The following is a 27,628-nucleotide window of genomic DNA, read 5'->3' as shown; positions in this document are numbered from 1 at the left end:
TATTTATACTTGATTCTATAATATTATATATATGTAAGTACTTACAACCGCTGATATAGCCACGCGCTATTCTATGAGATGCAATTACTTTATTTTTATTTTCATTGCCGCAACATTCTGGAAATCTCAGCGGAAGTTGCTTGGTTGAGGTACATCAGATGTGTTAAGAAAATGACGGTGCAGAATGTACAATAGAAAGGTCTGGATAGCATTGAATTGGTTATCAATGGGGTATTAAATTATTAACGCAAACTTACGTACTCAAATGGGGATGTTTATTGTAAGAGATTAACTTAAGACCTAAGAAGTAAAATAGGAAATATGGATAAGAAAAATGGAACGAGTTTAACTTCCTCTAAAATTTTTTGACACCATAATAATTCTGAGAAGTTTATTGATAAATAGAATATTTTGATATTTCTTGTCAAGCTGGCTCCAAAATGAGCAACCTTAGTCTACTGTATGTGGGACAAAACAGAAAAAGTACTTTATATTATTATCCTCTTCCTGGCAGCATACCCCTATAGGATTGTCAATAATGTCTGTGGTAATCAAATATTGGACAGATGGATTGTGCAGCGTCTTCAATCCCACCAGAAATCACGCTTTGATTTTTTCAATCGTTCTCATTCTTTCTCAGCCTAATGTGGAATTTCACTACCACTTCGTTTGGCTTTCTCAAGAAGCACTTAGTTATTAGGAAGATCAACACCTCAACTGTACCAAAGTCTTTGTGTTCTTTCTGAGTGAAGTTTTGGATACACAAAACGATCCTTGTAAAACCTGAATCGATTATTGATTCAGATCTCTTTGAGTGAGTCCTAGCTCCACAATTCGGCGATTTATCAGAAAATTTGTTTCATTGAACACCATAATTCCCTGGTTATCCTAAGCTTGGACGATGACAATATCCGATGGGATGTGGAGTGTTTGAGAGAAGGATTCTGTAGACGACTTCTTGACCTTTGAACGTTGGCGACAGGCGATGGAGTAGTGAGCTGTATGAGGTTCACGACGCTTCGTTGGCTGAGTCATTTCATCCGGATGGATACAAACGCTCCGGCTCTAAAGATATCCGATACGGTACCAGCTGGTGGTAGAAGAGGAAGAGGAATACCTCCTCTGCGTGGGAAAGATCAGGTGGAGAAGGACTTGGCTTTACTTGGTATGCCCAACTGACGCCGGGCAAAATAGCATAGGCGGTTATCACAACAATCAAGAAGAAGAAGAAGTTGGCCTAAGCTATTCACAATTTGTTTTGAAAAATAACAAAATGGAGGCGTTTTGAAAAAAAGGTATGTTTTTCGGATGGAAATCAGACTGTAGTTTTCCCATTGTAGCACCTGCCAGAATAACAAGCCTAAAGAATAATAATCAGTGTAACGTTCTCGTTTCAGATGTCCTGAAGAGCCAAAATCTTATTGACAAGCCACCTATCTTGTTTGTAAGACGCTTACTTTGGTGCCACACTATTACAAAAAAGTATGTAAAAAAAATTGGTTTTATATACTATTTGATGTCAATAATAACATACTACATATAAAATAAAAAACGATCGCATTTTATTTTCTTAAAAAAAAAAAATCCTAAAAAAATCTGAAGGGTGGTTGAGTTTTAAGGGCCGGTGTTGATTTTGAATAAAATACAATTTTTTCAAGAAATTATTGTCATTTCTCTTTACTAGGACAATACTAGTATAGTTCAATTACGTATGGAACAAATTATTGGCCAAATGGCCGCCGCGGCCTCGGCGGCACACCTCCATCCGGTGGTCAAAATTTTTGATGACGCTGAGGCATAATTGAGGTTCTATGCCATTATTGTGCCGAATTAACTCATCCTTTAGCTCTTGAATTGTTGCTCGTTTATCGACGTACACCTTTTCTTTCAAATAACCCCAAAGAAAGAAGTCCAACGGTGTCAAATCACATGATCTTGGCGTCCAATTGGCATCGCCGCGACGTGAGATTATTCGGCCATCAAATTTTTCCCGCAAAAGAGCCATTGTTTCGTTAGCTGTGTGACAAGTGGCACCGTCCTGTTGAAACCACATATTGTCCACATCCATATCTTCCAATTAGGGCCATAAAAATTCGTTATCATCTCACGATAGCGAACACTATTCACAGTAACTGCCTGACCGGCGTCATTTTGGAAAAAATACGGCCCAATGATGTCGCCGGCCCATAAACCGCACCAAACAGTCACTCTTTGTGGGTGCATTGGTTTTTCGGCAATCACTCTTGGATTATCATTCGCCCAAATGCGGGAATTCTGCTTATTGACGAATCCACTGAGGTGAAAATGTGCCTCATCACTGAAGATGATTTTCTTTGATATGCATTTTGATTTGGACGCCCGTTTTCATAATAATGAATAATTTTAACGCGTTGCTTGATTGTTTATCTTTCCATGCTTCAAATTAAGTTAGTCTGAGATTGAAAAATGTCGAATGCAATGCAGAAAAAAGCTCGACGTTTAGGTGTGGTTCACATTTAACATCGGCCCTTAAAATTTAACCACCCTTTATAAAAAATGAGTATTTGATCTGAATACTTACTACCTTCACTACACTGCATCGGCATGTAAAATATACCAAAGTTATACTCCTGAAGCTCTCCATGAAGAGTTTTTTATCGAAATCTTCTAAATGTGATTTTGGGCCTTCTGTTATTTAGAAGGCAGACTGGCACTATATTTCCTTCAAGATGTTATTTCTGGTACAAGTACGAGCTCAAGGTACTCCATATGGAGGTGTTTTTTAAATTAAAAATTAAAAGTAGCAAAAATGCATTTTTACGGTATAATTTTCTGACGAGGACTTCAGAATTAAAAACAAAAGATGTATAAACAGAAACTAATTTGAAGATGCCTTGCTTATATGCCTCCGTGGAGCGGCAATTGAACGCCACTTATCATGAGAGGTACCAATGTGCGTACGAATATCCTCAGTGAGGGTTCAGGTTTTTGATAAAAGGTAAGGCTATAAGAATCTTCTCGTGCTAACACCGCCAGAACTCTCAACAAAAAGTGGGTTTTAATCGAACAATAATATTAAACTCCAACTTTGCACTCCTTCCGTTTAACCGATACACCGAGGTATGCGATTGCCAAGGCGTATGAATCGATGTTGTTTTGGCGTTGGACTAAGAAATGCAGGAATTTGATTAGCGTCGAGAATTACAACTGTACAGCTACCGAGAAATATATCATAAGAATAAAAAGTTACTGGCATACCAACGTCAATAAAATAATGAGAGCGGAGAGTATCTGTTTTTTTGACTCTGAAAAGTGAGCCGAATATAACGAAAAAGCTGGAATGACATGGAAGAAATGATAGTAAATTATGTGGCTGAGAGCCAACTTTATTTCAACTACCTACTGCTGCAACTTTTTGGAGAAGGTTATCATGGAATAATCCTAGACTTCATGGTTTTCACTTCGTTAATTCACCCAAGAAACTATCAGGAGTGGAAAAATCATCTTCGGAATTTTCTAGTGACATGCAACTACGCTCTAGTAAACGCTAGCTTGTACCACACAAGATCCTTTTTCCAAGTATTCCTTGTTTTTTTTCTCTTCTAGAAAGTTGCATAAAAATGTTTTTTTTTTTCTATTTTTCACAATCAACTTAATTTAACTTAGGAGTGATACCATGTCAAGTGATCCAAGTATTTTGGTCATTGGCCCACATTTTTTTGAAAACTGGCTTACTTGAAATTGGTAGGCTTGCTTGCAATATGAAGTACACTGAAACAATTTTGAAAATGTATTTATAATTTTGAGAATTATTTAATATTGAAAATTTGGGCATAAAGCCTTTTAAAGTGAAAAACCCTCGGTTCTTTTCAGCAAATAATTGTTTTTGTAATTTTTTATGATACAATTTAATATCAAAAAAAAAAATTTTTTCTTTGGAAGCAATTTTAGTTTTTGTTAAAAATGCTTGCGAAACAATTTTTTTTCTCATTTATGAAATAAAAAAATTTCTCATTTCTCAAAACAAGTGCTTTCCCAAAAGTTCAAAAAAAAAAAAAAAAATTAACTTTTAGTACATTTTTTTTGAAAATTGGCTTGCTTGAAATTGGTAGGCTTGATTGCAATATGAAGTACGCTGAAACAATTTTGAAAATATATTTATAATTTAGAGATTTATTTAATATTGAAAATTTGGGCATAAAGTCTTTTAAAGTGAAAAACATTTATTAATCTTTTTTTAATTCATATTTATTATTATTATTTTTTTTTATTTTTTATTTGCGAATTTAAAAAAAATTTCAAATAGTTTTTTGTTAAAGAAGCAATTTTTTTGTAATTTTTGAAAAACGTCGCCTCAGAACCGCTTTTTCCAAAAATTAAAAAAAATAAATTTTTGAAATTTTTTTGGTTTTGGAAATTTTTTTTAATATAGTATTTATTTATTTATTCTCATGAAACAGAAATATAAGTAATAACATTACAGGCTTATAATAAGTATGTTTTATCCTAAAAAATTAAAACAAAAATTTTTGGGAAATATTTAAATTGTTTTGTCATTTTTGAAAAACATCCCATTACACGGCTTTTTTTAATTTTGAACTAAAAAATTAAGATTTTTTCCAACACCGTTTTTAAATATTTGTTTATTTATTTAAATGAAATATTATTATAAATAATCACAATGTAGGAGAATAAAAAGTGTATTTTATACTAAAAATTAACATTTTTTTTTTAACTTTTAAATATCAAAATTTCCAACATTGAATAAAACTCCCAATTATTTTTTTTTCAATTTTTCAGTTTACTTTTATTATACTCAAACCTATAAATAAATATTTATTTTGAAAAAAGTTGTTTTTCGAAACCGACAAAAAAATAAAACTTTAGCCAAAAATTGTCAACACAAAATATAATATTATTTATATATAATTTATTCTAAACAATTACAGAAGAAAAAATATTATAAAAAACATTATTAAAACGAATTGAAGATTTTAAAAGTTTTTATTTATAAAAATTTGCAGCATTGAATAAATCTCAAAATTATAATTTGTTTTCAAAAATTTTTGGTTTAAGTTTGAATACTAAAAATAAAGCAGTTTCCAGATATATTAAAGCTTATTCAAAATTTTTCATTGTAATTCTTATTAAAGAGATTTTTTTAAAGCATATTTTATTCTAAACAATTACAAAAAAAAAACTGTATAAAAATGTTAATAAGAACCGAACATATTTCACTTTTAAAAACTCCATACCGAAATTTTCAACTTTGAAAAAAAAAAATCTGTAAATACTATTTCTAAAAAAATTTCGGTTTATTTCTGATTGTACTCTAGGCTACAAATAAACCAATTTTCAGAATTTAAAATTTTTTTCAAAATTTTTCAGCTTAGATTAGCTTTTTCAGCTCAAATGATAGAATTTCTTTTTTAATGTATATTATTTTAATAATTAAAAAAAAAACTTTATGAGAACATTAAAAAAACCAAAGGTATTTCACACTTAAAATCTCTATATAAAATTTTCAAAATTGCATAAATCTAAAAATTAAAATTTTTTTTTCAGAAATTTTTAATTTGTTTCTTATTCTATTCAGGCCCATAAACAAATAAATTTTTGGAAGAACTGGCGATCTTGTCTAAAATAACTGGACCGCTTGACATGGAACTGATCTCATATCCCTTATACCTGTATCTTGTCTGCAGTGGCCTGTGTGTCAATACTTTTGGGAGAAATTAATGGAAAAAGCATGAAAGCAAACGATAGAAACTTTTATAATAATGCAGGATTTTTGTGGAAAAAATAAGCTGCCTTACGACTATGAACGCTCAGACAATTTTCAATTTAATAAATTTTGTTTTATTTCACTTGTTCGTTCGCTCGTTCTTCGAATCGCATTATCTATTTATATTTCCCTATGGTAATTTCGCGCAATGAAGCGTAGAGGCTCAACGGCAATTTTTACGCTCGCTTTTATAATACGCAATATCTTTCTAAAAAGTACTTATATGTCTATAGAAGAATAAGCAAAATGAGGCTAGAGTCACACCCTAAAAGAAGGTAATAAAACGATAAATGGATATACTAGAAAACTGGCTTCGTATGTAGCTAATGTGGGAACACGAAACCAAGAAAGCCAAAAGGACATCGCAGTCTGTTACCGCAATGCCAACTACTTAACCCACATGCAAGCATCATTTGTGTGAAAAGAATGGCAGCTACCGCAGTGGAACAGAAAGAATTGGGAGTAGAGCAAGAAAAAGCAAAAGTTAAAACGTCAAACAGGAACATTAATAAAATTTATAGCCGCAAGGGGTTGTGCGGAATATTTGTTATATTTCCACGCCCACCTGCAATGAACTGGAATATTTGTTCAACTACTGAAAAATGTGATGTAATTAGAGCTTATGTGCCAATACTAGAAAGCAAAACCAAACATAAAAATAAAAACAAAGAAATGAACACACGAAAAGACTGCGAGTGAGAAGGTCACTTTGTGTATTCAATAAAAACCTGCACTTTGCTGGATAAGAGGATAATTTATTGTTGCACGCAGGCGGTGTAAAATTAAGTTTTAATCAATAATAATTCATTGTTGTTTTTAGTCACCCTTTAGTGCAACCCAGTCAATATTTCAAAATAGTTATTTAATTTTTTACTTTTTATTTATTATCAGGAACAAATAAATAAATTTACAATGTGTGGCAGCCAAACAAAATGACACGAATGCTGTCCTTCCCACCCCAGTTGATTCGACGTTAGCGGAACGATTCGGATTTATATCCGACCACCGACTGCCACTCCAGCTGCACTAATAATAATAACAAGAATGCGGTGTATCACTTGTGAAGGAGCACAAAGCGCTTAATAGCGTTGGAAACAAATTCATGGCGTGCTTTCCTCATGGCACACTTTTATTTATATGTGCAGACACTTCTTGAAACTTTCTTGGAAATATTTCTATTCGAATCGTCATTCGATTCTACAAACTTAATATTTTTCAGAATTTTAAATAGCGGTTAAAATGACCCATGTGGGTAAGAAATATCGGGTTGAAATATTCCACAAAAATATGCGTAATTAAATTTTATTTCAGACAACTAAAGTCAATATCTATGGCAAATTTAGTTTTATACGAGTTTTTTCAAATAATTTAGATCAACTTGAGGCCAAATTAAGTAAATTTCAATACACTGTAGAAAAAAATTAATGGCGTTTATGAACAAAATGGTTGATGCTCCAATACTCCACAGCTCTTCCTCTTTCATAATCCCTATACCAGATTCCTTTCTTTTTCTTCATCTATATTTTTTCGCTCAGAATTTTAATTCAACTCAAAAGCGATACGAGTAGCTTTGATCTAAATAGATATTTAACTATTTTGTTTTAAATAAAGGAGTTTCTAATAACAGGCGTTATTTTGAATGGCCCGCTATTTCGGTAGATTTCACTTTTGAAGCTGTCATTTTTTGATACTTGAGAAGTAGAAACAACGCCATTAAAAAAAGTGGAGCAATACACGCTTAAACAACGCATTATAATGATTAAAATTAAAAATAACAACGCCGTGTCATTGCTGATTGGTTCGCTGAAATGCTTGAAAATGATCCGGAATTCCATCGAAAAATCAACTTGAGGGATGAGGCCCATTTCCAAGTAAAATTGTCGGATCTGGGGCTTGGAAAATTCAAGAGTTATTGTTGAAAAGCCTCTCTATCCTCAACGTGTGACTGTTTGGTGCGGTTTATGGTTTATCGTCCGGCGGAGTCATTGCACCTTACTTTTTCGAAAATGAAGCTGGAGAACAGTTACGGTGAATGGATTGCGCTATTGAGAGATGATTAACGAATTTTTATGACCGGAATTGAATTTTATTGATCTGGACAACGTTGATTTTCAACAAGACGGCGCTACGTGCCACACAAGCAATGAAACCATTGATGTAGTAAGTAAAATGATGGTTATCGAAGATATCATGGCCTCTAATTTTCCTGTTGGTGACGTGGCATTCAATGGAAGCTTTATAAAACCATGTTGAGATACCTGAGCCATGCCGATGACATCTGCTTACTGTTACTCAAGTTTTCTGATCTTGAGGCTATGACAACGTCCGTACAACAGCAATTTCGTTTGACTGGACTTAAAATCAACGTCAATAAAACTAAATCCTTGTATCTCAACAGTACTACCGCTTAGTCATTGGTCGTCGAAGAATAAGCGTCAAAGTGTAATCCGTTCCTACAGCAGGACGTAAAGTTGGAAGACCGCGCCTGAGGGTTATAGTGCAAAACCGTATCCGCGAGGATCTGGATTTGTCACGCTCTATGCTCCACAAGGAGTTAATGGAAAATATTATATATATAAACTGATAAAATTCAAAAAAAAACTTTCAGAAAAAAAATGTTTAATTTTAAGATTTATGCATTGTTGAGAATTTTGGTATTAAATAAAAAAATTTAAATTTTTGATAATGAAATGTAAACATTTTAGAAAAATTTGTTTTGGAAAAAATTAAATTTTTAATATCATATTTTATGGTAAAATATTGTTTTTAAGAGAGCTTTATTTGGGAAAACATAATCACTTTTATGTTTTTTTTAATTTAAGAAATATAAAAATAAAATAAAAAAAATTAAATAAAAATAATCATAACATTTTTCTGACAGCTATACTTTCTTAAATATGTGAAGAATGTCCTTCAAAACTTTTATTTTTTAATATCCCAGTTCATTTTCCTTGGCAGTTGGCAAAAAAAACACCTTAATAGAGACTATTATTTTTAATTAAAACCTGTCAAAACTTTATGCTTCTAGCTTTATTGCTTCTCGTGTACAAGAACTATTTGTGTCAGCGTATGAGCAATTACTACACACACACACCAACGCGCAAATGAAGCTAACAAGCATTTTTTTTATTTATATACATATAATTATATATACTCATAAAGCATTTCTTATGTTTTTTCTGCTGTTAAGAAAATTTTCAAGGATATTGAAGAGTACAAACCTAAAAGGACAACTGGGAGACCCATTCAATGGTGGGGGATAGAATAGACTATAACATGATAAGTTCTATGATTTTGTTATTATAATTTTTCTAAATTTAAACCAGTGAGTGTGAGTATGGCGTGCCAACTACTCCACTTTGCCAACGAACACAGTTATGTGCTAGGGATCCCAATGCATTTCATGTTAGGCCAAGAGATTTCATTTCTGTATTTGTAGGGCATCGCCAGGCGGTATCGGTCTGCCAATTTCTCGACCGGCATGCTGAAAATTATTTCTGCGAAGGGCCGTGCAACTATTGATTTTATATAAAAATTCTGCATATTCAATTCTTCGGTTTCAAATTTTTTAAAAATTTTTTAAAAGGCCTTTAAGTTTCAAAGGCGGAAACGTAGGCAGAGGCATCCATTGCGTATACTTAATGTCGTAAGAGGAAAGCTCAACTATTTTGTTTTACTTTTTTATAAAAAAGCAATTGAAGTTAGCATTACTTCATATGAATAACTTTGAAATATAAATAATATATTTTTCAAAATAATTAAAATTTCATAATATTTCTTAGGACATTATTGTGCCATATTTGACCTGGCGAAAAGTAAAAAAAGTATTCTCTTAACTTTCTACTAAAACTTGGAAGGAAAGACGTTCGGTTGATGGTCGGTATTATTACAGGATACAACCCATGGGGTCAGCATATAACCACCAGTGGAATCATTGAGGACCCAACGTGCCTGTCTTGCTTGGAGGAGGGGGATAGCACTGAGCACTTCTTCTGTGAGTGTCCTGCCTTTGCTAGTGCAAGGCTACGAGTTTTGGGTTCCGATGTCGTGAGCATGAGTAATATTCGTTCTCTAAAACTGGAGGTTATTTACAGATTTGCCAAAGAATCTGGAAAGTTCTCACAGGACTACTATCTCTGTCTCTATTCTTTCCTATCTCTTTCTCTGGTACCTTTCTATTTTCCTCCTTGACTATCTACCGTTTTTCTAGAGCTCTAAATACAATGTGCTTTTTAGCCTGAGTGTTTTAGGAGCCACCAAATTTCTTGGTGCTTCTTGGCTCGACCTATTCAAATTTTATTCTTTTAATAACTGAATATATCCTCTTTCGCTTGTAATCCGTGCTCATATCCTAGAGTGAGTATAAGTATTTGAAACCTTTTTTTGGAAATTTAATACTTTGAAATTTTAGAATCCTTTAAAAGAATTGAATTGTTGAGAAAATGAAAAACTGGTGTATAAAATTTGTAGTTTCACTTGCATATAAAATATTTTCAAGATAATATTCACGGTCACGCGCTGTAATAATATATAATTCGGTCAAAACGAAGTGTCAGTCTAGCAAATTAACGGAAATTAGAACCAAAAAGTGTGAACACTCGTTTTCCCCTTGGTCTTTCAAGGTCTTTCGTTCTTAAGGAAGGCTTTTGCATAAAAAACTTCCTGGGTTAAAGAATTTGTATTAATTGGCATATCATGGACTATCCTCTGAAATTGTTGCTTCTTAATGAAATGAATTTTATGCTACATACACAAATCGTTGTGAATTTTTTATACTTTATAAACTTCCGCCTCTGCGGCTTGTACCGTCCGCATGGCGCAAGGGCACTTCGTATCTCTGAAAAACTTCTTCTGGAATTATCTACTTAATTCATGGGCACAATAATACAAGAACTGTGTACCAAGCGTTGCAGCGCTATAGCTTTCGGTGCTTTACTCAGGTGACAAATCTTAAAGCTGAGTAAAGCGTTGAAAGCTATACTGTCTGGAACGTTTGATGCCGAGTACTAGTTTCAGTTCCTGCTTCCTCTTTTACCATCAGTACTGTAAAATGCTATAATTACTCACACTCTGAAAGCTTGTTTGTATGCAAGATACTTCAGGTAATTGTGGTCAAGCATATTCGGTAAGTAAAGAGATACAAGATTCAGATAAGGATAAGGTAAATTGTTTTATGTATAGCCAAAAGCGGCTTTAAAATATGCAAAGGCATGGATGCTGCTTTCTAGTTTTTTTGTTTTAAAAAATTATCGAGAGTATGAGTATAAATATCCCTCTGACAGTTGTTAAAAGGGAATTGCACAAATTATTTCTCAGGAAAGCGCAGAAAAGATGGAGCTCCATTTCTTCATGTTATTTCGAAAACCCTTTGGCCCCAGCACAATAGACGGATTAAATTTACAAACTCGCAGACCAGTAAATACGGTCATTGGATGATCGGCACTCATGCAAAAAGCTGAGTTTACCATTTAACCCCCATTGCAGAAGCTGTGGGGATCTTTTTTAGAAAAGGAGACTGCTGAGCACTTTCTCTGTAAATGTCCGGGTTTGGCAGCTAGACGACTAAGGTCACTGGGCGCTCCATTCTTCGATAGCTTGGGGTAGTGTGCCAGCCTAAATCGTATCAATATTCTCCACTACATCAACAGCTCTGGTTGGCTGTAGATAACTGCCTGTTGTTGCCTGAGGAGTGCCAGACTAGCACTTCAACCATTTTACCTACCTATGGGTATAAGTACTGAGTATTAGCATTGGGTATGGGTATTGAGTAAGTCTAAATACACACCGATAAGACACCATTCGCCTCATCAATAATAAGGACATTAGCATTTAACGAAATAAACTCGACAGAAAAGAATATAACTCTTCCTGGGAATACTTAAATTCTAACAGAAAGTGGCTAGCACTATGGAAGTATTCAACAGAGACATAACATAACTTTTGCAGAACTTAATTTGAGAGTTTTCGGCGCTCCAAACAATAAAGAGACTTCACTCTTTAAGTGAAGGTGATCTTATTAAGATGTGGATGAGGATATTTTAGAAAGTTTTTAACAGTGTATGATGTATTAGAAACCAAATCGGCTAAAAAATGTTATTAAATGTTATTTAAATCGCTATTCAAAGAGCAAGTTTTAAGTACCTCTAAATTTTTTTAGGAGTTTTGACACTTTTTTCGCGGACACTGTTGCCTATTTTCGATACACTAAAAAAACTTGTCGTGCATTCGTTATACTTGCATGGAGAAAATGTGACATACCTCAGCGAAAATACCTTTTCAAAAAAACTGTGGAGTTTTAGCAGCTTCAAATCTGCAGTTTGTAAAAAGTGAATGGGCTATAAAACTGCATAACAAGAATTTTACTAAAACTTCTGACCAAAGTGTTTAACATTTTGATGACAAGTTGCCTAGTTTTTATAAATTTTTAAAGTTAGAAACTTTGGGTTATACGGCCTTTGTCATATTGTAAACTATATATTTTCCTAAAAAATAAAAAAAAAAAATAGAAAAAAAGCAAATAGTAAAAATTTATCAAAATGTGGTGATCTTATTGTATTGTCCCTCATTTTAGTCCAATGGGTGAATTCGCAGTGCCCGCATTGCAGTCTATTCAATTACGGATTTTCAGGTGTCTTTAATTCATTCTAATTTTTCGTGCTTGATTTTTGGTTATGAATTATAAAAGCGCAAATGAAGAAGAGGAAGGTAAAATCATTACTTTGGGTCATTAAATTTGAATAATAATTTCAAAAAGACGATTCGCAATAACAGCTATTTGGCACTTTTATCTATACTGAGCGCAAAGTGATGGAAACTAAATGAATAAAAATTAGAAAATATTTATTATTTAAAATAAAACACACAAATATATTTCATTGAGTTTCAAATCACACTGCTGTTCGTTTATTAACAACTACACTAGCGTAAGTAGGTTCCGCAGAAAAAGGATATTATATTTCTGTCGCAAATAATGAAAACGAAAAGAATCGTAATATAAATGCTCAGCATTTACATACATCCATTCGCACACACACATACAGGCACATACTCTCAAGCGTGCCAGTGCCTTTCAAAATCGTGCGGAACAAGAGCGAACAGAAATCAACTAAATGATAACAAATCACACTGAGAGATTAAAATCTGTTAAGAAAGGCAAAGAGCGCAGAGGTGAGCGAACAAGAGAGTGGATGCGAGAAAAGAAAGGCAAAGAGATGCGATAGAGAGATATGCTCACACAACGATGCTTGTTTAGCAGAGAACTTACACTTCTTCGCAGCCGTTCGAACTGCTCAAGGCGATTTATGAAAGAAAATTATAGCAGACATACACACACACACACACCCAAGCACACATTTCTTCACATTCAAGCAAATACTACAATAACTGCATGGTTAGGGGAGACGTGATAAACTGTTTGTCGTATGCGTAGCAAATAAAGAATGAAAGTTAGTTGGTAAATCGGTTTAAGGGCTAACGGCAAAAGGCAATTCGCAATGTAAGGAGTGGAGAAAATAGTTGTTTTTTATATATTTATATGTATAGTATAAGCTTTTATTAATATTTGATGTAGTGTATATAAAAGTAGCAACATGGGGTCACACGCAAATATACAAACAAATATTTTAATGCTATTGATTACTTTGCTGCACGAGCGCGTTTGGTGGGCTGGTAAGCTGGCAGGTCACAGGCGTTCGGTAACAAATTACAGCCTCGGGCAAAGAACGAAAATGCATTACACTTTTTATTGCTAACAAAAAAAAAATTACAAACTCATAAATAGTAGTTGTAGATAAAGGAAAAAGTATAAAATGCTCCTCGCCAGCTTGGCTGCCCGGTTGCCTATACTGCGGATTGCGTGCGACCCCACTTTTTGGCCTCTAATTTGGCTTGTATGTGGCTTGTATACATACGAATGTGAGTGTGATTTTGTGCACATCATTGCTCATTGGTATCGTCTTAATGTTATCATCACTGCTCGTCGACATCGCTACTTTATAAGTGAACTTTCTGCTATGTGTCCTTTGTTAAGACAAGAAGCGATTCTTTTGATTGAAAAGATGAAGGGGATTACAGACTGGTGTGCGAAGGCTACGACAAAAGTATATGTGTGTGCTTAAGATGGCGCGTGTGAGTATGTTTACATTCACGTACACATTTATAAATACTCGCATGTATCTGTATATACATATGTATGCGCATGTATGTGTGTTTGTATTACAGAAACCAACACTTTACTACATAGCTTGTTGGCGAATGGAAATTTTTTAAAGGTTTTGGCACGTTTCCATGCTATCGTTCACCTCTGAAGTGGTTTGTGACGCAATGTTCAAGAAGAAAATATGCAAACATGGCGTTAAATTGGCGTATTCAAATTTCGTTTTCATTTTCATTTCTATTTGTGCCGTGTTTTATTGGCACATAGAGAGTCTGTGTTTGTGGTACATAAAAAATTTAGGCAGAGTAATAAATAATTAGTGGATATAGTGATAATGAAAAAAAGAAAGAAAAATGGAAACAGGATGTGTCAGTATGATGTAGATAGAAGAAATTGATAAACGATGAACACTCGTGCATGGTGCCCATTAAGGCAGTTATTACTTCACGACTACAACTAACTAATTTTATATTGAAAGAGTAGTTTCTACAATCCTCATTTGCAATTAGCTTTAAATGCTATACAAGGTGGCGCAAAATTAATTACAGATTCATAATTTTTGCAAATGGCGTCATACGTCAATCATATTTGAACTGGACAGATGCAGCATACAAACAATAAAGTCAAAATAAATGTTTCCATTACACAAAATCATTTTTTTTAATTAGCAAAAAGTTAATCAATTTTAATGTAGTGAAAAAATGGTTCAAAAACAAATGAACGCTTAATTTTGCGCCACCTTGTATAATACAAATTATGTGTATGTAACTGTTTTTTATTAAAAGCTTGAACACTTAAAGTGAAAGTACAAAGCAGAATTCTCTTTGAATGAATTTTTTCGTCTACGAGTCCCTTAGTCCATTCAATCAATCGAATTTTTGACTACTTTTTCTAATAACTCTAGCCGTATGGCATCGTTGGTGGCTTGAATATGGCTTGATTAATAAATATTGTAACCAAATATGGTCGATGTGTAGCTGATTAATTTTTGGATACCAAAATTCAGTTAGCATGGCTTGATGGTACTCCCTATTCACCGTAAGAGCATTTCCTTTCTCATTTTGATAGACCGGACCGATGATGCCGCCAGAGGGAGATGATTTGCCAAATTTTTCTGAAGAGAAATGTCAACACACATTTTCAGCTGTTAAGTCATTAGTTATCGATATCGATAGGTTAGCTAAGGTGCAGCTAAAAACACCCGATACAAGTACCGTGGCATAAATACCAGCGGTCGACTATAGCCGAGTTGAGTTGTGCATGACTAATATTTTGCTCATACTCGTAGTGGCTGTTCCCCGGAAAACGTCTCCAAATTTTCAAAAATATTTCTATTCGGAAAAAATCTTCTTTCGGAGGAGAGGCAAACTATGTACCCTATGATCCGAAAGTACCGGGAATATTTAAATAAAATAAAACAGAGTTAAATTTAAGGCAAATTTATTTTATCTCCTTCAAAATATGACCCGTCTGAAGCAAGACACATGTGCCAATGTTTAACCCAGTCGTCCATGCACCCGTGGTAGGCCGACGAAGGGATGGCCCTCAGCTCTTTCGTCGCATTCTCTTTGATCTCCTCGATCGACTGAAATAACTTTCCATGAAGTGGTAACTTCAACTTGGGAAACAAGAAGAAGTCGCACGGGGCCATATCAGGTCAATACGATGCTTGCACGATGGTATTTACTTGGTGTTTGGTCAAATAATCCAGCACAATTAGGGCTCGGTGCGATGGCGCGTTATCATCATCCAAAATCCATGAATTGCTGGCCCACATTTCCGGCCGGCCAAGCAGACACGATGGCGCTAAAAAGTGACATTTGTGTGTCTTACAGTCCTACCAACATAAGAAAAAAATATGGACCGGTTCCCACGTGCGCGGTTCGTTTAAATTAAACATTCCCTGTACTTTTTGATCATAGGGTATGTAAAAAATAATGGTTATATTTAAAATTATATGTTGATTATACCACAGAACCCAACAAAAAAAAAGTTTTCACAGTCCATTTGCACATTATTAATGGATTTCGATATAGGAAATTATGTAGTCCTTACATTTTAAACATTTTTGTGGAACATTTTAATCCTGAATAAAAGTGCCTATTTCTTTTCTTTTATAAAAGCGGAATAGGTATGACAACATCTACCGTTAAAATGTACCCCAAAAATATTTGCCATAAAATTCACAGATATTTGCCGTAAAAAAAATGAATACATCTAAGTTCGATTTTTTTTAAATGTGAGAAATAAATCAAAACAAAAAATGTGTTTAGGTGGTAATTTGCTTAGTATGTATTGAAAAAATTATTTCGTAAAATTTCAATATAAGTTACCGTACACATTTTATATATTTGAATTTTCTTTTTGCCCTCACCACCAGAATCCATTACCGGAGCCTCGTTAATTTGAACAAAAAAAAATATTTTGTAGTACAATGTTTCAATTTGTTTCAAAACCATAGATACAGTGGGTTTATAAAAGGTATATTAAAAAAAAAAAAATAATCAAATATGTGTCGCCATATAAGCACGAAGTTTCCCATGAGATATACCACCTATCCTACGAAAGAAATTCTCTACTTCTTGTTTGCAACTTCTACTCCCTAATCGGCTTCAATGATATGTAATGTGTTATTTCTAAGCTATATATGGACATAAAAAAAAATATAAGAATTATTTTATTCATAACTTTAGAAATAATATTAAAACAGCTACCGGCAACAGTTTTGCGTATTAGGGTACTTTGGCCTGTAACTGAAGAAATATGTAAGTACGCAAAGCCTACTAAGGCTCTCAAAAAAGTATATGTAATTCATCATAGGAGTACTAACGAGGCACTGGACCATTGCCCACACCACCGTCTATTTCTGCAGGTGCTATGTAGCGGAGTAAGAGACAAAATCCTTTCAGTACTTTTCATGCGAAAGCTTTCCGATTCAGATTTCCTTGGAGGGACTACTCTGCGGTTCTAGGCAGTTTAAGCTTCTTTAGCAATAATTGTTATGGTCCAAGATCCTTGATCTAAAGAAAATTATCTCCATTTCTTGATATTTGTAAAAGTTACGCTGTCTTGAGTAAATCTAACTCTGCACATGCTTTGGATTTTTTGCAGTTTTCAGAATGGATTTGAATTTGCAACAATGAGTTTGTATTTAATTTTGGTTTGGATTCAATGGTGTTAAAACCTTAGAAATGTTGGATAACTCTATCGGTAATGAAACTCGAAAGAAAGCACCCGACAGGCATTCACGAGTAGCATTAACGCCTCGGAAGAGATCGTGAGTTCATCAAGGATGACGAGCGTAGTGGCGAGCCGACAACAACGAAAACTGCTGAAAACATCAATAAAGTGAAAGAAAAGTTGTTTGATCAACTCAAAATTGCAGTTAATGATTTGAGTTTGCGCCGAATTGCTCCAAAGTTGGTCTCAAAATACCTATAGTTTATGCAAAAAAGGAATCTCGTTGATATTCCCAAAGACCGCATCCGACCGAATCCATTGATCAAACGCATCATTACTGGAGACGAGACGTATATTTATGAGTACGACACGCAATCTAGAAATCAGACGAATGAGTGGAGAGCGCCAAATGAGCCAAGACCAAACAAACGTCGTTGTTTTGAGTCAAACCAGAATTCGATACTCACGTCTTTATGGATTACAGATTATTGAATATTCGTGGTGTACAATGAATTCTTGCCAGAAGGTCAGACAGTTAATAAGATTTATTATTTGGAAAAGGAAGGGGTTTGGGGGACAACAACTCGTGGATTTTGCACCCTGATAACGCACCCTCGCATAGTGAAATCATTGTTTTATCACAAACGAAACGAGTATCATCCAAGGGCCATGGAATTCGCCTGATATGGCTCCCTGACATTTTTTTGCTGTTTCATCGAGTTAAAAAAAACACTAAGGGAAAGACGTTTTAACAGCCGATAGGAAGTAATGGAAAGATTGAAGGTGGCTATACCTAAAATAGAGTTCCAGAAATGTGGGAGCTGGACCAAATGCAGTTAATATGGAGTACTTTGAAGGCGATAATGTTACTTTTGAGGAATCAACTTATATTTTGAATTTTCCGAATATATTCTGGGAACTTTTACGACGGTCGCTACTTAAGTTTTCAGTTTGGAGAAAATCCTACTCAGAGCATTTTCATATCAGTGTCAATTGTATTCTTTACATTTACTTGTTTTTTTAGCATAATTGCACATATCCAAAATGGGTTAATTAGAGCAAAGTAAAACGGTAAATTTTGATTGATATCCCATTATTTGTTGAAAATAAGTGTTTGGAGAGCACTCTCTCTCTGAGGAGAGAGCACTGAGAGCGTTCTCCGAAAAGTCTTTGGTTCTCTTCGCATAGGCGAGAATGAGTTCCGTATCCGATGGAATAGCGAACTGTATGAGCTATACACTCAGGAACACTCGGGTGGACAATGAGGAAGAGGAAGACCTAATCTACTTTGGGGAGACCAAGTGAGGCATAACCTGGCAGCGCTCGGTTTCACCGCCAGCAAGCAGCTAACCGAGCCAGATGGCGCAATGTTTTAAAGGATTTTCCAATAAAAGCTGTTATTCCCGTAAAATATCAATGGTTTCGTAGCTTGTGTGGCACGTAGCGTTGTCTTGTTGAAAGTAGACGTTGTCCAGATCAACACTATCCAATTGCGGCCGTAAGAAAACCGTTTATCATATCTAATCTAATCTAAATAACACCTGTTATTGGAAAACCGATTATTTCAATGAACTAAATTTTGAAAATTTTGTTTTTAATACTCATATTTCTCTATAATATTAATATGAGTATCAAGAGGAAAGAGGACATACATATATAAAGTTACTACTTTTCAACTTCGTTGTTTTTGCTGTATTATAAAAACTAAAAAAAGTAGTTGAACTTTCTTGCTATGAAATAATGTATATGGGTCTTGACGAAGAGTAAATCGACTTTTGTTAATAGTTGCATATACCTTCTTTGGTTTGATATACGTATTAATATCATAGTATAAAACAAATTTTTTGTTGAAAATCTAATTTTTGAAATTTTAAAGTTCTTTAAAAAAATAAATTGAAGTGAAATTGGAAAACCGAGTATGCAACTATTGGCTTGGCAACTAAGTATTCCCGGATTTTTTTTAGAAAATCCAAGACAATTTTTTCATAGCTCTAAGCAACTTTATTCTGTAATGTGTTGCCCATTCCGATCAATGGCCTTTCGCCATATTTTTGAACATAGCCAAGTTGTTTTAAGTGATTTTCAATGCATCTACCTTCTACTCAAATATGAACGAGACGTTATCAATAAAACGGTCCGCGGATGACATATGGCAAATATAAATTTTTTGTTTTTTGGTAGGACTGCTATAAGCTTACATGGCAAATTTCAGCGTGATATGTCACATAGTTTGTTTTCTGTGCTACTGCCAACAAGTCAAGCTCGAGTGAGTTCTTCGAATTTAACGATGGAAATTCAAGTTGAACAAAGAATTTGTTTGAAATTTTGTTATTCCAACAAAATTTCGGCTTCAGACGCCTTAAAAATGTTGCAGACAACATATGGGGACTCTGCTCTATCGCGTGCACGTGTTTTCCAGTGGTACAAATCGTTCAAAGAAGGCCGTACATCAACCCAAAAATACCACGCCAAAGTCGCTCAAAAATTAAGGTTATGCTGACTGTTTTTTTCGATTACGAAGGTGTGGTGCACTCGGAGTTCCTTCCGCAAGACCGATCGGTTAACGTTGAATATTATTTAGACGTTTTAAAGCGTTTGCGCGAGAACATTCGTCTTAAAAGGAAGGAATTGTGGGACAACAAGTCATGGTTCTTGCATCACGATAATGCACCAGCTCACACATCACGTCTTGCTTGCGATTATTTGAACAAAAATAATGTTAATATCGTTCCGCAAGCACCGTATTCGCCTGATATGGCTCCATGTGACTTTTTCCTGTTTCCCAAGCTCAAGTTGCCGCTCCGTGGAAAACATTTTGAGACAATTAAATTCATAAAAGCGAATTCGAAGCACATACTCGAGCTTGACTTGTTTACAGTAGCACAGAAAACAAACTACGTGAGATATCACGCTGAAATTTGCCATGTAAGCTTATAACAGTCCTACCAAAAAACAAAAAATTTATTTTTGCCATATGTCATCCGCGGACCGTTTTATTGATAACGTCTCGTTCGTATTTGAGCAGAAGTTATGTATGCAATCTCACATATTGTACTGTGACGATCGGAATCGATTATTGCTTTGAGTAGGGCGTCATCAACTTCCACTGGACGACCAGAACGTTTTTCATCTTTGAGTAAAAAATCACCAGAACGAAATTTGACACTGTCGTTCTTTTAAGGCTTCGTCACCAAAAACTGCGCATAACTTTTTATGAGATTGCGATGCGGTTTTCCCTTTGCGGAAATAAAAAAGAAAAATATGACGAAAATGTTCCTTTTGATTTTCTATTTTTCAATGAACGCCAAACGAAAACTAAGCAACCGTTTAAACAATTTTTTTACTGATTAACGACTGAATTGCTAACTATCAAATAATCGAAAAATTCAACTGAAGCCATCTATGAGTGCAATTCGCAGTTACTTAGTTGCCAACCCAATATAAGATCTATAGTTTTGCGTGCATGTGAATTTTGTCCTGAATAAAAAAAAATTAATTTTTAACGCACGGTGTTTTAAGACTTAAATGGTATATTTTTCAAAATACCATTTTTTGAATAACATCAGTTAATTACATTTCAAAACAGATTCCTTAAATTTCATCCTAATTTAAAAGAAATATTCTTTACACTTTTATAGGCACTGGATGAGTTAGAATAATAAATATTTATTAAGCCGCTTTTCTTCTTTGTAAGAAAATATTTGCAATAAAAAACGCAAAAATTCGTGACAGAAATTTGGACAATGTGTCAGAAATTCAATTTTTAATATTTCTGAAATATGGGATACTACTCAGTTCAATTTGAGCTTGTGTTTGTGTTCAACACTGCTTAAATGTTCAAAAGCGGTTTGATTTTTTTCCAATTTATTTGAACTCTCGCTTTAGTGGCAGCTGATTTGGAATTTTTTGGATGGGCAGTCATTTATTAAAGGTGTGCTCACTGGTAACATTCGATTTTTGACACTTCCTTACAAAAGGTTGTATTTAAGAAGGTGAATAAAGTGGAAAATATTAAATCTTTTTTGGTAAAAATGGTAGCAAAAAAGTATTTTCTTACTTAAATGGAAAGAAACTGCGAATGATTTAAAAAATTAATTTTAATTAATATTTGAATGTAAATAATGGTACAAATAGAATTTATGGTATTAGCGGAAATTGCCAAGTCTAATATTAAAACAAGAAATTATTTCACTTAATCCATGATTTTATTTTGTGAATTAATTTTTAAATTTAAAACCGATCGCGAAGTTGCGTAGTTTCGCCAATATGAAACTATTTTGTTAAAAATAAATAAATAATTGGCACGTAGAGTTCTGCGGTAGCGCGCGTTCCACAAATGGAAGGACCTACAGTTTTAAGCCGATTCCGGTGGATGGTTTTTTATGAGAAGCTTTTGCATGCTGGTACTGTGGTTTGCTAAGCCTCCTCTGGACACTTCATCCATCCATGGGAAGGTGGGCTTATCGGAAACAAGTTCCGTCAATCCTAACTTTTTTATAATAAAGTGTGCAATGTTATTGATCGCGTCGGGACTATCCAATTATTCTCCCACTTTTACTCAAAATTTCTAGAGCTAGCAACCCAGTGTCTTGCTAAGGGAGCCGATTTGGCAAGAGAGACCAAGAAAGCTGCTTACTGAGCAAACCTTTCATCATTGAATCATGGATGAGCAGCATATCTGTTGCCATACTCGTATAACTTAAAATTGAGTGAATATTTTTTTGGAATTTTTTGTGCTATCGAAATAGGGTTAAGTATATGGCAAAAAGTTCAGTATAGCAGATTCATTTAGCTCAAAAGGCACAAAACAACCTCTCAGTACTCATCTTAAGCTTGCATAAGAGTGGAGACTATTTGTTCCTGATATAAGGTTAAAGGATAAGGATAAAGTTTCGAACCTCATTGGTAGAGTACAACATCAGATAGATGGTGACGCCTGAGGAGGTAAGATTTTTATGGTTTTAAACGCGGATAATCCGGCAAACTTACCAGCGCGAAATTTTCTTGGTTTTCATAAATTCCTTTACACTGTCAAACTGTATTACAAAACTGAAGCGAATTGCAAAACAAACAAAAAATTAGAAGTTGTAGAGATCAGGAAGAGGAAGAAACAGATGAGCACTTTCTTTGCAATTTTCTAGCCTTGCCTACAATTGGAGCAGGATAACAATTTTAAATCACTGTTAACTCAATACCGTGCAAAAAAACAAGTGTTCTACATCTTATACACCAGGTATATCTGAAGGCATACAATTCGTGCAATTAAATACAAATACAACAATGAGTATTTAATGATTTAGAAATGCAAAAATATCACCATGCAATTTTTTTACTCGTGAATTTTACAAATTGGAAATTATTAATTAAATATTAAAATACCAACCAATTCTATGCTAGTGGTCTGAACTTTAAGAGTGCTTGTTGCAATTGTGAGCCCTAATAATTGTGTCACCATAAAATTTTCGTCTGCTTTAGTGGATATGGGTGAACCAAATACTCGCAGATATCAGTGAGGCAACATAACTGCCGAGATACCAAAAATATCACAATCGTAAATGCTGCAGTTCTAAATGAGCGAACTTCACCAGTGTAAAGAATCTCTCAGTTTATGTTTTGTCGAGAATACTGTGTAAAAAGCTTGGTCGACATTCATACAAAATCAAATCAACTCAAAAATTGGTTACCCTAAATTTTGGCGTAAATATGAACAAATGTGTCAGACTTAGTTAGTTTCTAGTGCACCGTAGTGCACTGTGGACCTTTGATCGCGGACCTAAACTTAAGTACTTCCTCAGGCTTTTGATTTCATATCACCATCGTATGTATGTAGAGACCACCCCACTGAGGTTAGTGGTTATAGTTATCTTACACATTAATATAATTTTTCCCCCTTTACTGCGTTTCACTCACCTTTGATTTATTTAGTGGTTCCGTTGAATATCAGCAGAATGACAGCGAAAGTCGCGTCGTTAAATTTTTTATTTCTAGTACCGAATTACGTCTCTTCACTACAATAATGTGTCTCGAGGACAGCTGATGACTGCTTGTTTGTTATTGTTGCTTTTAACTCTCAATTCACGAGAGCAAATTTTTTTAACGTTGGCTCGACTTGGATTTGTTATGCGCACTTTTCTACTGCATTGGTATTCAATTTTGTTTTTGTATTTATTGTAACATTATATTAAAAATTATAACTTTATACATATATATATATGTATGTATGTATGTGTGTACGTACGCATGTACATTCGCTTGGTTTTTATTTGTAATTTTCACTTTGCCAACAGCCTTAAATCAATACGAACAATTCGAACGAACTGGCCCGCATCAGTGTGTTGGTTGGTATCGCATAAGAGCGAAGAGCAAGTGCAGTGTAAAGCGGGGGCTTGTAGCCTATGACTACTATGGTGCTGACGATGCGTTTTCGTTGGTTCGGTTAGTTGGTCAATTCGTCGTCGTTGGCTTGTAAGTTGTTTGTTTGCTGGTTAACTTTGGCTATGCTCTCAATACGAGGCTGCCTGTAGTACTGATGATGATACCGTTGGCGCTGAGAACACGTGAGAGTACGAAGCGGTGGATGATGTTGAAGGCAAACAAAATGTGTATTGATATTAGTGTTATTGACAAGAGAAAAATTTCTTGGAGCTGTCTGTATGCGAATGCGCGTGTGCGATGTGGGAGTGCGTGTATCAGATAATTATAAATATAAGTGTGGATGGGTGTGTGCATATGTCCCACTGCTATGTGTTTGTTTGTATGTTCAAACAGCTAATGGCGTATGGCCCAGTGGGTATGTGTGCTAAATGAGTTTTGTGGGTGTATTAGTTTTTGTCTTGATGGCACAATAAGCTAAGTACACAGAGTCGAAATCAACTTTTAGGCGAATAAACGTATGCAGTGATTGAGCATGTAAGTGGATGGAAAAGAGAAAGAGAGAGTGAGAGATGAAAGCAAAATGGAATAAAAGAATCGCAAAATACTATTTAAATGACACTTCTCTACAAGTATTGTGTGCACTTAAATCGGAGTGTCAATGCTGATCGCTCTCTCCTCCTCACACTCGCTAACTACTCGCGTATATATGTGTGTGTAAGTGTGTTTAAAGCTATGAGCTTAGCGACGTTGGGGCGACTTTCGGGATAGAGATTTTTTCTTACAATGATAGGCAATGGTGATGGACCGATTTAATTTGGCTGGAGTGTTGCCTTTATAGTTTTTGAACTACTTTTGTGCTGCTTAAATATTTTACTTTATTCTTCAACGCTGACTGCTAGTGCATTTCCTGCACCGTTGCTACTATAGAATTAATTCTCTAAATCCGAAAATTATTTAAGTATTTTACGTCCTGGTTGCTGTTGTTTACGCTATTTGAGCTATGTTGCTTTGTTTCCTCGACTGCGACGACATTTTCATTAAGTAGCTTTGCTCAAGTGAACTGTGTTCGATTATTCTTCAAGGGGATTTTGGGGGAAGAAAGACCAGAAACATGTTTGAGCTTACGATTACCCAACGATTGATATGAAGAAATTTTGCGTGCCACAAAAAGTGAGCAGAAATTTCTTTATATCAGCACGTAAAATGAATTCGTAGTAGTTCGAAATGAGAAATTTCTGAAAGTTTCACGCTTGTTTGTTTTTTTTTAGTTCAATGCTGCCACGACAGAAAATCAATAATTTCATATTTCGTTGAATATTTGCTATTTGCGAGACCCGTTGACCGAGTTTTAATCTTGAGTTCGTTTTTTTTTGTTTAATTTTTTGCTGTTGTTGTAAGTTTGCTTAAAATAATTTATCTTCTGAAATCTAAATTTGTTAGCAGTTACAGTTTTACACTTTTTCTTGGCATTTTGACCTTAAATTCAGTCACATAATACTATATATGTAGCCAACCAATTTTCTTTCTCGCCCGCACTCCTACACTTCAAATAGTCACAGAGGTTTCTTTTCCCTTCGAAACGACCAATATAGGTTGGTTGCGAAAAGTCTCTTTTCAGGCCGCTATGCGAAAACCTTTTTAGTTTTGATGTTGTGTAAATTCCGAATTTTCACCAAATCACTTAAAAAACAAAAATACTTTGCCACCTCTATGATGGATTTTGTGTAATTTTTTAATAAAAATATAAGGTTTTTCTCTCTATAGATATATGTGTTCACCTTCAGCGCTGCAATTATTCCTCGTCAACGTTCACGGTCGATGCTCATTCGCGTTTTGAGGTATTACAGTATAGAAAATCCCATGGAAAGCCCACACCGGCGAGCATTTCCACATTGGTTGGAGTGTGACAGGCGATAGAAAATCGATTTTTTACCCAAAAGCCCGAATGACAGACAAGCATGTGCGCAAGCTGTATGAAACACTGGTGAAGCTTTGAAAGCTCTAAAGACCGCGAGTGGGAATTAAGGTTTGACTGGAGTTCCCATAAGTAAAGTAACAATTTTTGTTTTCATGTAGCTAAAATAATATAACTTTTAAAATAAGTATTACAATTATAATAATTAACAAAATTCAGAGTTTAAAAATAAAAAAATTTACATTCAATTTAATTTATCTTTGACCTTCCTGCAACTGATTGATGACATTTTAGGGTTGCTTAATTATTGGATGTCTAAAGAAAACAAATTTACAATGGCAAACCTGCCCTATTTTGAAAATTCCGTTATCGTGCTGTTCTGTTGACAAAGGCAACATTTCGGTACTCTTATGGCTTTTACTCTTTAATATTTGCGCTCACTGCCGAATGCGCGCTCTTCACACTGTTTAATCGCTGGAGTTACTTTTATTGAGCTCGCTTTGAAAAGACTGGCAGAAAAAGAGTGTGAAAACCCGTTAATAAAATCTGAGCGAATCTTTTAAAGCAGAGTTGCCAACTTAATTACTTTCGCGCTAAATCTAAAACATTTTGGAAATTGATATATGTGAGAAGTGGTCAAGTTTTCAGCGCGTATTTTTACTAAACGAAAAAAGCAAATATTTTACAAATATAAGTGTAAGTTATTTTTTAAGTATTTAATTAAAAAACATAAATAAGAAATGATTAATTTGATTCACAAAATTATATTATATTTATTTGATAATTATTCTCCATCTGGTATCGCTAGGCACCAAACGGCCTATGCGTGGCTTATTGCCAACCAGGCTAACCTAACCTAATCTCACTTATTTGACAATTAATTATATACCATTAATATTTACATAAGATTTTGAATAAAATAATGAAAGCTCGACAATTTACCAGCATTTTCTTTCGTCAATATTTTTTTTTTATATTTTTATATAAAAACACAATGGATTTTAAACAAAAACCAAAACTTCAAACTTTTTACAACAAAACACAAAAAAATCGCGTAGGTTTTCTGACAATTTTTTTGCGTTGATGTTGAGAATTGTTTTCCCACATAAACTACATATTAGGAAGTCTTTTGTAATAGTCACTTTTTGAGTAATTTTTCGGCTAATCTGGTCTTATTTCTGTTATAACTCAGTAATTTTGGCTTCCAGGTCCAATTGTGGTCTTTGTGTAAGTGTACACTTATGACTGAACATAGTTATATGCTCAGAAAATAATCGAGCGGTGTAAAGTACGTTAAGTATCATAGTAGGATACTTGTGGGGGGTTGGACAAGCCCAGGCGCTCAGTTAGGAGACCATTGTACTACACCCGGCAGCTCTGTAGGCTACTTTATAGAAAAAAATGGAGCAAGAATGTTTTCATCAAACTTAGTTTTCAAAAAACCTTTGCTTTCAGGTACTTTATGGGCTGTAGCTGCATCCTTTTGACATCACATTTTGTCTCAATCAATATTCTACATTTTTCGGAACAAAAAGTCAATGGTTCTACAACGTGCTCTATTGAGGTTGAAATTGGCTCCAACAGCAGTTTTGAAGGAATAAGGTCAACCATATCACCAGTATGATAGACACACTGTCACCACATTTCTCTCACTCTGGAATTTACAATTTTGTGTGTTAACAAATGCATTCAGCCCTAGTTTATCACTGAATACAACTTTTCGATAAAAATATATTCCCTTCTTCTCTATTTTCAAAGTAAATTTTAATAATTTCAATAGTAAATAAAAGTGACTTTCTTTTTGTGACAACTGACAACTGCTTTAACAGTTATTGCCTTGGGAAATTATATAATTATTACAGAAACACCTTTCAGATACCTACGACTAAAGAATTAGTTTGGGGAAAGAAAAGCCCATTATTTTTGCGTAAAAATTTTTGGCGGAAATGGTTTAAATTGTTTTATTGTCGATCCTCAGTTCCACGACGATGCTGCAACTACTAGCCTGTCGGTCAGCTTCGATTATTTCTGTGGTTTTATCGACATTTTCGTTGTTATCGTCATTTTATTTAAGATCAAAACTTCCTGGATGGAACCGAAGAAACCAAAATTGCACTTAATTAGCTGTTACAGTATCGGCACCATAAAACCATTCACAATTTCAATGGCTTGGCTTGTACTTTCGTGTTTATCAAAGAAAAACTATAAAGTCTATAGAATTTTCTCATTGTTGACTTCC

At 34.5% G+C, this 27,628-nt stretch overlaps 1 protein-coding gene across 11 annotated transcripts in view; it reads right to left on the bottom strand.

Moving 5' to 3' along the window:
* The window catches only part of LOC129247165 (synaptotagmin 1), a 151,005-nt gene extending 125,706 nt beyond the window's left edge, over positions 1–25,299 (bottom strand). For 7 of the 11 annotated variants that reach the window (XM_054886139.1, XM_054886143.1, XM_054886138.1 and 4 more), the window contains exons 1-3: positions 25,253–25,299; positions 24,257–24,549; positions 23,010–23,646 (exon numbers count right to left, since the gene is read on the bottom strand). The gene's annotated coding sequence lies outside the window, so the exon portion shown is untranslated. The remainder of the gene's footprint in view (positions 1–23,009; positions 23,647–24,256; positions 24,550–25,252) is intronic. The other 4 variants (XM_054886140.1, XM_054886142.1, XM_054886144.1 and 1 more) reach the window with 4 other exon arrangements.
* Positions 25,300–27,628: the final 2,329 nt, after the last annotated feature.

This window comes from Anastrepha obliqua, chromosome 5 (assembly GCF_027943255.1).
Source record: "Anastrepha obliqua isolate idAnaObli1 chromosome 5, idAnaObli1_1.0, whole genome shotgun sequence".
NCBI classification, from domain to species: domain Eukaryota; kingdom Metazoa; phylum Arthropoda; class Insecta; order Diptera; family Tephritidae; genus Anastrepha; species Anastrepha obliqua.
Note: the sequence above shows the minus strand (reverse complement) of the source record. Positions and strands in the feature narration are given on the sequence as shown.